The sequence below is a fragment of the Pseudopipra pipra genome, chromosome 1, assembly GCF_036250125.1.
Source record: "Pseudopipra pipra isolate bDixPip1 chromosome 1, bDixPip1.hap1, whole genome shotgun sequence".
In the NCBI taxonomy this organism is placed as follows: domain Eukaryota; kingdom Metazoa; phylum Chordata; class Aves; order Passeriformes; family Pipridae; genus Pseudopipra; species Pseudopipra pipra.
Window position 1 is genome coordinate 89,088,958 of NC_087549.1, and position 8,224 is coordinate 89,097,181.

General features: G+C 45.6%; 1 long non-coding RNA gene across 1 annotated transcript; it reads right to left on the reverse strand.

Annotated features, from left to right (window-relative positions):
• Positions 1-2,191: 2,191 nt before the first annotated feature.
• On the reverse strand, positions 2,192-7,931 carry LOC135418674 (uncharacterized). Its single transcript, XR_010432621.1, has 2 exons — positions 7,801-7,931; positions 2,192-5,408 (listed from the first exon to the last, which is right to left on the reverse strand). It is a non-coding gene; the product is annotated as an uncharacterized LOC135418674 (long non-coding RNA).
• Positions 7,932-8,224: the final 293 nt, after the last annotated feature.

The window sequence follows — 8,224 nt, forward strand, 5'->3', positions numbered from 1 at the left end:
CCGGCGTCGAGGTTCCCCAGCCGGTCTGAGTTACCGACAGGTCCTCTCCCCCCTGAGAATCCCCATCAGACGAGCCCTCAGCTGCCGGACAGATCTTTCCTGCTCTCTCCTCTTGTTCTGCCTCGCCCCACCCCGGCAGAGCCGCAAGAACGGTGGGATAAACGCGGCTCCCGATTTACTCTGCTGGGAACTTAGAGCTGGTTATTCTTCTCACTGTTACTTTTCCCTTCTCCCTGCCCCAGTACCGCCCAGCTGGGGAGAAGCTCAGCGCGGCTGATTTCCGCCGGCTCACTGCCACATAAATAGATTTATTTTTTTTCCTAGACTAATTTTTGGCAGTGGCCAGTCGGCGCCCGTGGAGCCACTTGCAGCCCAGCCAGCCCCAGGGCCGGCAGAGGCGCCGCTCGGCTCCGTCCGGAACAGATGCTCCAGAGTAGACGCGCGTCTTCGGCCGGCAGCGGGGTGGGCTTGCTCTCCAGCGGGGTCGGGATGAAGAGCCCCCCGCCCCATCCTCTGCCCAGGCTGAACTCCCCGCGTCGGTATTTGCGGAGGGAGAAAGGAGAGGTTCAGGTTGGTGTGGATCTACCTCGGCTCTACGGGGTTGGGCAGAAGCGGGACGACGCAGCCCCTGGGATGAGGGTTGTCTCCATTCTGAGCACGAGGAGTCTTCTCGGCCTCACCTTAGAGCACAGAGGGGAGTAGAAGGAAAGAGGCAAACCCAGACAGGACATAAAAACAACTCCAGCAATCCAAACCCTATAAAACAAAAACAAAAAGAAAAAAAAAGAACACCAGACATTCCCCGCCTTTCCTCGCTCGCACTTTGCGGTCCAACATGATTCAATTAGTCCTGGAAGGCCGGTGCCGGAGAAGGGGAGGTGCTCCGTCTTGGATGTTAGCGGAGAGGCTTTTCCACGGTGGATTTGGGGGTTTGTGCCTTTGTTTTTATGCCCTGCTGCGGGGAACAGGGCTCCCCGAATGGGGTCTCAACCTCGTGGCCAGTGGATCCGGGAAGCCCATTCCATGAGCGACTTGGGATGTTGAGAAGGAAAGAAAAGAAAGGATAAGAGAAGAAATCCGTACGTGTCCGCCTGTGACCGCCTTGTTCACTGTGCTGTCTCCCGGCTATTCATTTTAGTAGAGTTTGGTTTTTTTCAAGCCCGTTTCCAACGGGAGAGAAGCTCACCGAGTGCAACAGGTCGATTCAGTCGCTCCCGGGACCTCACGAAACTAAATGCCCCTTCTCTGCCCTTCCCACTCAGGCTACCCCCGTCGCGACTTTGCTCGACGACACACTTTGGAGGGGCACGCGGGACGTCCCGCGTGGAGAAGACTCGGAGCCGGCGCCCCTGCGCAGCCTGCGCGGAGGAGCGGGAGGAGGAGAATGAGGACGCTGTGCCCCTGAGTTACGACACTGGGTACCTCTCCGCGCGTCCTCTGCCACCCCCCTCACACCCCACACCCTCTCCCGAGACCCCCTTGACCCCCGGCCCCGCTTTTGAATCCCCAGTGTTGTCAGGTCTCCGATCAGATTGGAAATCAGCATATAAATAGCTATAAATGCATATAAATAGCTATTTTTTTCAATGTCAAATGACGGGGCGGGAGAGGTGTACGAGTGCAATTTTTTTGGAGCGAGATAAAAAACTCTTTTTGGGGGGAGGGGGGAAGAAAAAACAAAGTGGTTCCAAGAGGCAGGTGGCTCTCACCTGCTCCTTTAATATTTATTTGCTAAACTAACTACACCAAAGCAACTAAACAAGCAAAACCGGCAAGTAATCAAGAGTTAAAACTGAGCACACGCTGTGGTGCCAGTACAATCCAGTTACCGAGGTCTCGCCAGTGTCTGCATGAGCAACCCTGTGGTACAAATTCCAATGTTGTAGACCTCGTAAAGGTAACAGGTACATTCTGCTTCACCGGATACCTCTTTCTCAACCTAGGCCCTTTAGTGCTGGGTACTGTCATTGCCATCTCCAGAAAACGAGCTTCTAAAAAGATCATTCCTATGAATAAAGCATTGGTGGGGTAAAACTCTGTGCTTCATCTTTTTTTGATTACTCAGGGAGTAGTTGCATGGTCTCAAATACTAATGTTTGTGAGGAATTTTTTTTTTTTTGCTTGCAAAGCAGAATAAATTCAGGCTAAAGCCACCAAGTACTTTTGTCTTTAGAAAAATAAATCTATCCACTGTAAGCATGTCAAGATCTGTTTGTTTGGTCACTCCATCCTGGTTGCTTTTTTCTATTATACGTTTCATTTTCTAAACAGACAAAACCCACCCAGTTTTAAGAAAATAGTTGCATTTGCAGCTCGGACATAAAATTGGAGTATATTCTGGGCAATTCGGACTGCTCATGTGTCCTCCAAAAAACTTTTGCATTTGAAACACAGGCAACTATTTTGCCAACAATCTCATAGCTCATTGCAGTTTTACTGATCACACCACCCCAAAATAATTACAAATATGTTTTATTTTACATTTTTTTTCAGTTTTCATCAATAATATTGTCACATGAAATTCAGAAAACACTATACTGCCTAAGGTCCTTCAATGTGTCCTGCTTGATCAAAGCCTTATTGCTAATTATAAGTGTTCTAGGAAGGGCTGCTTTTCTCTAGGCAAAGCTTCACTGCCTTCGCTACCCCCCTGCCCTAAAATCCACTGATGCAACTGCACACATCCACCCAACTGCAGATATCCTGGCTACGAAACACAAGTTACACTCCAGCGTTAAGTCTCTACATCGGGAGTTTTGCTTGGATTAAGATTTCGAAACTGAGCCCATAATAAGATATGCCATAAAACCTCAAACAACCCTCCTCCCCCAGGGATATTTATCTTACACATTTAATTGCCCAGTAAAATAAATTCTGTATGTATACACTTATATGGGAAAGATTTTGATCTGGTAATTTCAGTGTATCTTCTGATCTGTAGCAGCTTGGAATGACATCCTTAAAAAGTGTGGAGAAGCAGAAACTGTGCCCTGCTAAATAACGCCTATTCAGCTGCTAAATATTTACACATAGGCAGGAATGAACTTTCCCTGTAGTGCTATCTCTTAACTCTATATTAGCATTCAAGAAGAAAAACAATTGCAAGTCATTTAAGCATAGGCCAAATCCCTGCTTCTGCTAAAGCAAATAACAGAGCTCCGCTGGCTTGCACGAAGCAGAATGGGGCTCCTTCATATTACCTGCATGTCATATTACACTGTCGTTTTTATAATGATTTCCCTCTCAAAGCACTTGCTACTGCATAATAAGCTTCAACAAACCCTCAAGAAGTGCAGTGTTATTAGTTTATCTACTTTACTGATAAGTAAACTGATGCAAGGGGAAGATAAGGAATTTCCCCATGGTCTTGCAGCTGGTTTGCTGAAGCTCAAGGAAAGGAAAGGAGACTAAGAATTGGGACTAAACTAACCACCAGAATAGTATCCACTTCTACTGCTGATAGCAACACTGTTCCATAGTCAGAGAAGAGATATTAAGAGGAGGAGCAGGAGTCGGGATCTCCATTAAACAGGTAATTTCCAGCCAGATACCTAGCTGTGCTCTTTGATAGCTAAACTTGAGCACTTACATTTGAAACTCTCAGCTTCTCCAATGATATTTTGGTGTTGTGTCCATCCTGGCATAATATGATATAATGGAAGTGGAATTTCATTCTTTAGTGCATTGAATAAAACACCCTAATAAGTCATACTTTAAAAACAAAGCCTGGCATTACCCACAGCAGAGTTTAAATAAAATCTACTTTAATATTTCTGTGCTAACATTGGAACTGCTGTCTGCAAGGCATATATTTTAAAGTGTCAAATAATTACAAAAAGACATATTACTGGAAAATGGCTGTTGGAGGCTCTGACGTCCAAACCAAAATTAATCTGCACCAAAAAAATCTTTTAAGTAATTTTTTTTTTTTAACAAGAAACTTCCAAAGCTGTGCTCTTTAATCTAGCCCAGTTTGTATGCAGCTGCAATACATTTAGCCTTTAACATTAGCTCTAGCCACTGTCCTAGCACACGTCTACACCCCACAACACTTTATGGTATTAAAAGCAATGCTATACGGCTGGAACAACTTGTCACTAGGATATATATCACTCAGTGGAGAGCAAAACAAAACAGTGAACAACATGGCTTCTTTTTTTTTTTTTTTTTCCCATGGCAGCTTATATTAAGGGTTTAGTTCGCTTGGCTCAGTTGTGTTTATGTAGTATTTTATACCAAAATGTCCTGCCTGCCTCCTGCTTGACAACTGTGGAGTAAAACCTCTGGAGGTGAGTTAAAGAGCAGGCTGTGCACTGGATAATCTGGTATTATCGTTCCATAGAGCCGGCGAAGGAATACCAGCCCGCTATAAGTATAATCTAATCACAGTCAAGAGCCGATGTAATCGCCCTTGCACCCAGCCTCCTCCCTATGTCAAAAGGAAACGAGGGTGCGGTTGGAGGTTATGGCTGTCATGCACCTCCATTACAGCTGTCCTGGGGATCTTCATCTTGGTGTCCATTCCAGCATCTGCTGACATAACCATGCCAGATCCAGCTCACAAGGACAAACTGATGAGACAGAGGTTCAGACCATCATCTTTACTCCCAGGAATGCAAACAGTTTAATAGCTTGGATACAGGACAAACAAACTTTTTATTTTCCAAAGGGTGGTATTACCAGACTGATATAATGGCATTCTTCCAAAGGCATCTGGGAAATTTCTCCAGAACAAGTTTGTGGCCACGCTTGCAAGTGCCGTGCAAGGACAAAGCCATGCACCAGCCCCCCACAGGAATCAGACCCCCACACCCGGGCACACCTCATCTCTCTTTAGGACTCCCCTTATGAGAGGCACAGAGTTATTAGCAGCCAGCAGCCACCCAGCCTGTTTACACCAGGCAAGCTTAAGCGATTGCGAAGCCCCAGTGCGTTTGCAAATTAAATCAGTCTTGAGCTGATGAGCTACTCCCTTAAAGCTGCCCGCTCCGAAGCGGGAGCGAAGCCCTCCAACTGCACTGGCTGAGAAGCGATGTAGAAAAACGGCTTAAGCTTCTTTTTCTAAGACTTTGGCGCCCCTGTGTGTCTCCTTTTTTGGGAAATTCAGTTGAAGAACAACCCCAGGCTTTTCTCCCTCTTACCTAGCACCAGAAACACCTCCCTCAAAAGTGGGAGAGCTCTGTGCGGACAGCCTGGACAATGTTACCCAGCAACTTGACCCTAATTTGAGCTCTGCCATTTCAACTCCTTACCTCTTCTACTTTAGATGCTGGAAATACCTCCTTTGGCTACTTTATCCAAAATGACTAATGTCTTTAAAGCGCCACTTCCTGGAGTCATGACATTTATCATCAGCTTTTTACATACCTGTACCTCCCAGTATGCATGAAGTCCAGACAGGAAAGAGCCTTAAAGACAACAAGTTAAAAAAAAATCAAATCATTTGAAGTATCTTGGGCTCTCAAATGTCAGACTTACAAATTGGACAGGCAATACGTGGAAAATACATGTCTATATCTCTACACCAGGGTTGCAATAGAAGCAATTTTTCTTCAAAGGTGAAGGCAGAAACTGAGGAAATTTGGCACAAAAATTTAGCAAAATCCCAAGAGGAACTGTAAATATTTTTCTGTGAGGTAGTTGACATTATTTATCCCATAACTGGAACACAGATAAATTAAGCAAATTGCCTCAAGGTACAGCAATGTGGCAAGACAGCTGGACACAGAGGAAGGAAACCCAGACAGCCCAAGTTCTGGCAAGATTTACTCTGTTGGAGGTCCTGGTATAAATGGTCTCTGCAGAAATGAATTTCCTAAACCTCTGGCCCTTTCCTGTCTTCCAGCTGTCGGTCCTTATTTAAAAACATGTAAGAGATGTGCATGTCTGAGGGGTGCGGTGTTTATTTGGGGCAATTTAGAAAACACACACACACTCTGCAAAGTGTCACTGGAAAAATATGGCATGCAAACACAGACAGGCTATCACTTGCCCCAGAGTCAGCATCACCTGCTTTACACTCAACCTCACTAACCTGGAACAGGCCCTCCTCTCCTGACACCCTTACCTGCCTTTAGACAGATGGCCTCAGCTGTAGGCATGTAGATGTAGGCTTGCCCTGCCTATATTTATGGGTGGGTGGTTACCCTGCCTTTGTTTCCCACCTGGAGTGATTATTACTCCTTTCTCCATCTCTTCCATGATAGTCTTCCTTGTCAGAGGTAAATCTGGCCCCTAAGGCAACAGCTCACCACACTAGGGAAAGCTATCCCAAAAGACATCTCCTCTCTGCTTCCCCCCATTTATTTTTCTGTTTCCACTCTTCCCATCCTCTCACACAGTATCAAGTTGCCCCAGCAAAGCTTTTGGTAAGGCACACTGCTGAACTCAAGTAGCCATCTTAAAAATAACCCAGAAGAAAAAAATAAGGAGTTGCCTAAATCAGGAGACTTGTCCTGTGAAAGGACCTAGGACCTCCACCTTGTTGCCTGCTTCCCTGCTGGATATTGGCATGTGGTAAACCCTGTCTGGTCTTGCACTTCAAACCCCTGTGGGTTGCATTTCAAAACCTGAGAACAAGCTGCTTGCTACTGAATCTACCTTTAGACTCATTAAGGAACCTAAGCTTTGTTAACAGTCTAATGCTTATGCGGAATCTTCACAAGGGAAAAGCCTTTCTCCAGGTTTCTGGTAATCCTGCTCTTGGCAGCACAACAGGTGGGATGATGGTCTTTGTCTCAATGGGATGATGCTCCTTTCCTTACCTCAATTTTCTGCTCTTCTCTCACAGAGGAAAAGTGGTACTGCTTCATTTTGGAAGAGCAGCATTGGTTGCAAAAGCTAGTGGGTGAGTGTGGGGTTGAACTCAATCCTGGGATTGTATGAAATTGATTTCCAGTACAGGAAAAGGGTTTCTGTGTTTTTCTCCTACAACAGGGCCCATTAACTAAGTAGGGGATATATCCCACTTGTGAGGGAGCACAGCACAAATACTGCTCCTAAGGGCTATAAGCCCCAAGTGCCTATGCTAATGGGTCATGTGTTGGCTTGACCAGGTTTACAGGCTGTTGATTGCACATAAGAATTTAGAGCATGAACAAAAAATTGTCCCATAAATAGACTGTCTGCATTTTAAACTAAATTAGCCCCACAGTGAATAGCCTTCTCTACTGAATTACAGCATGACTGAGCCTGCGTTGGGGATTGAAAGGGATTCATGTGGCTGGTTAAGAGCAACATTATTAAGATTATTATTGGGGGCTGGATCAGTCCCAATAGGAATGCAATTATTCAGGACCTTTGAGCTACAATTATATGTGACAGAAGAAACCTAAGTAGCTGATGGCAGAGGGTATTTGGCCTTTATGGCCACGTAACTCACATACAAGCAGATAGGGCTTAGGGCTCTGACAGACAGGTTATGGTGAAGCTTGTTGTACTGGTTGAAGATGTTTCCATCTCCAGCCACTCACTCCAATAAAAGAGCTGGCAGTAGGGAATTGGTTCCTGAGCCTCAGTTGCTCTGAGTAGAAGCTCAGCACCTCAGGCTGTGGTTTCACACCACAGAGAGTTCAATGACAATAGCAGCCTTAAGGGATTCACACCCTCTTCCTCAGCCTCCTGTCAACTTTTTGCAGACCTTCTGGACTGATTCAGTTTGTTACAGTGAAAAAAAAAAAAGGAAAAAAATAAAATTTGAGCAGATCGGTGCCTGAAACTGCTTATAGCCTGGCCAAAGCTCTCCAGCCAGCTGAAGGCATAGGATAGGAACAGCCACCAATTTGAAAAACAGGATCTTACCTTAAACTGCTGCCGCGGGTGTTTTTTCCTGCCTCCCTTTCATTCCTGTGCCTGTAGAATGGCTTGGCCGCTGGAGCCTGCTTGCAGACGATGGGAGCACTTACCCTTGCAGGCAGTCTCTTCTGAGTGGACTGTGCCCTGCAAGCGAGGAGACAGAAAGCATGTATGATATTGGAGTGGAAGCAGCGTGGAAAAGAGTGTTTGGAACAGCATGAAATTTTGCTTATGTTTTCACCTCCAAGTTCATCTCAGCCCGTTTACACGCGGCAGAAAACACTACCTCTTTGTAATGGATGACTACCTACAATTTATTGGAACAGGGCTGTTGCTAAACACACGGAGTAGCGATGTATTAACACATTGTAAAAGGCTGTTTGATCACCATGGGATTCCAGATGAGCTAACAACAGAAAATAAGCCGTGA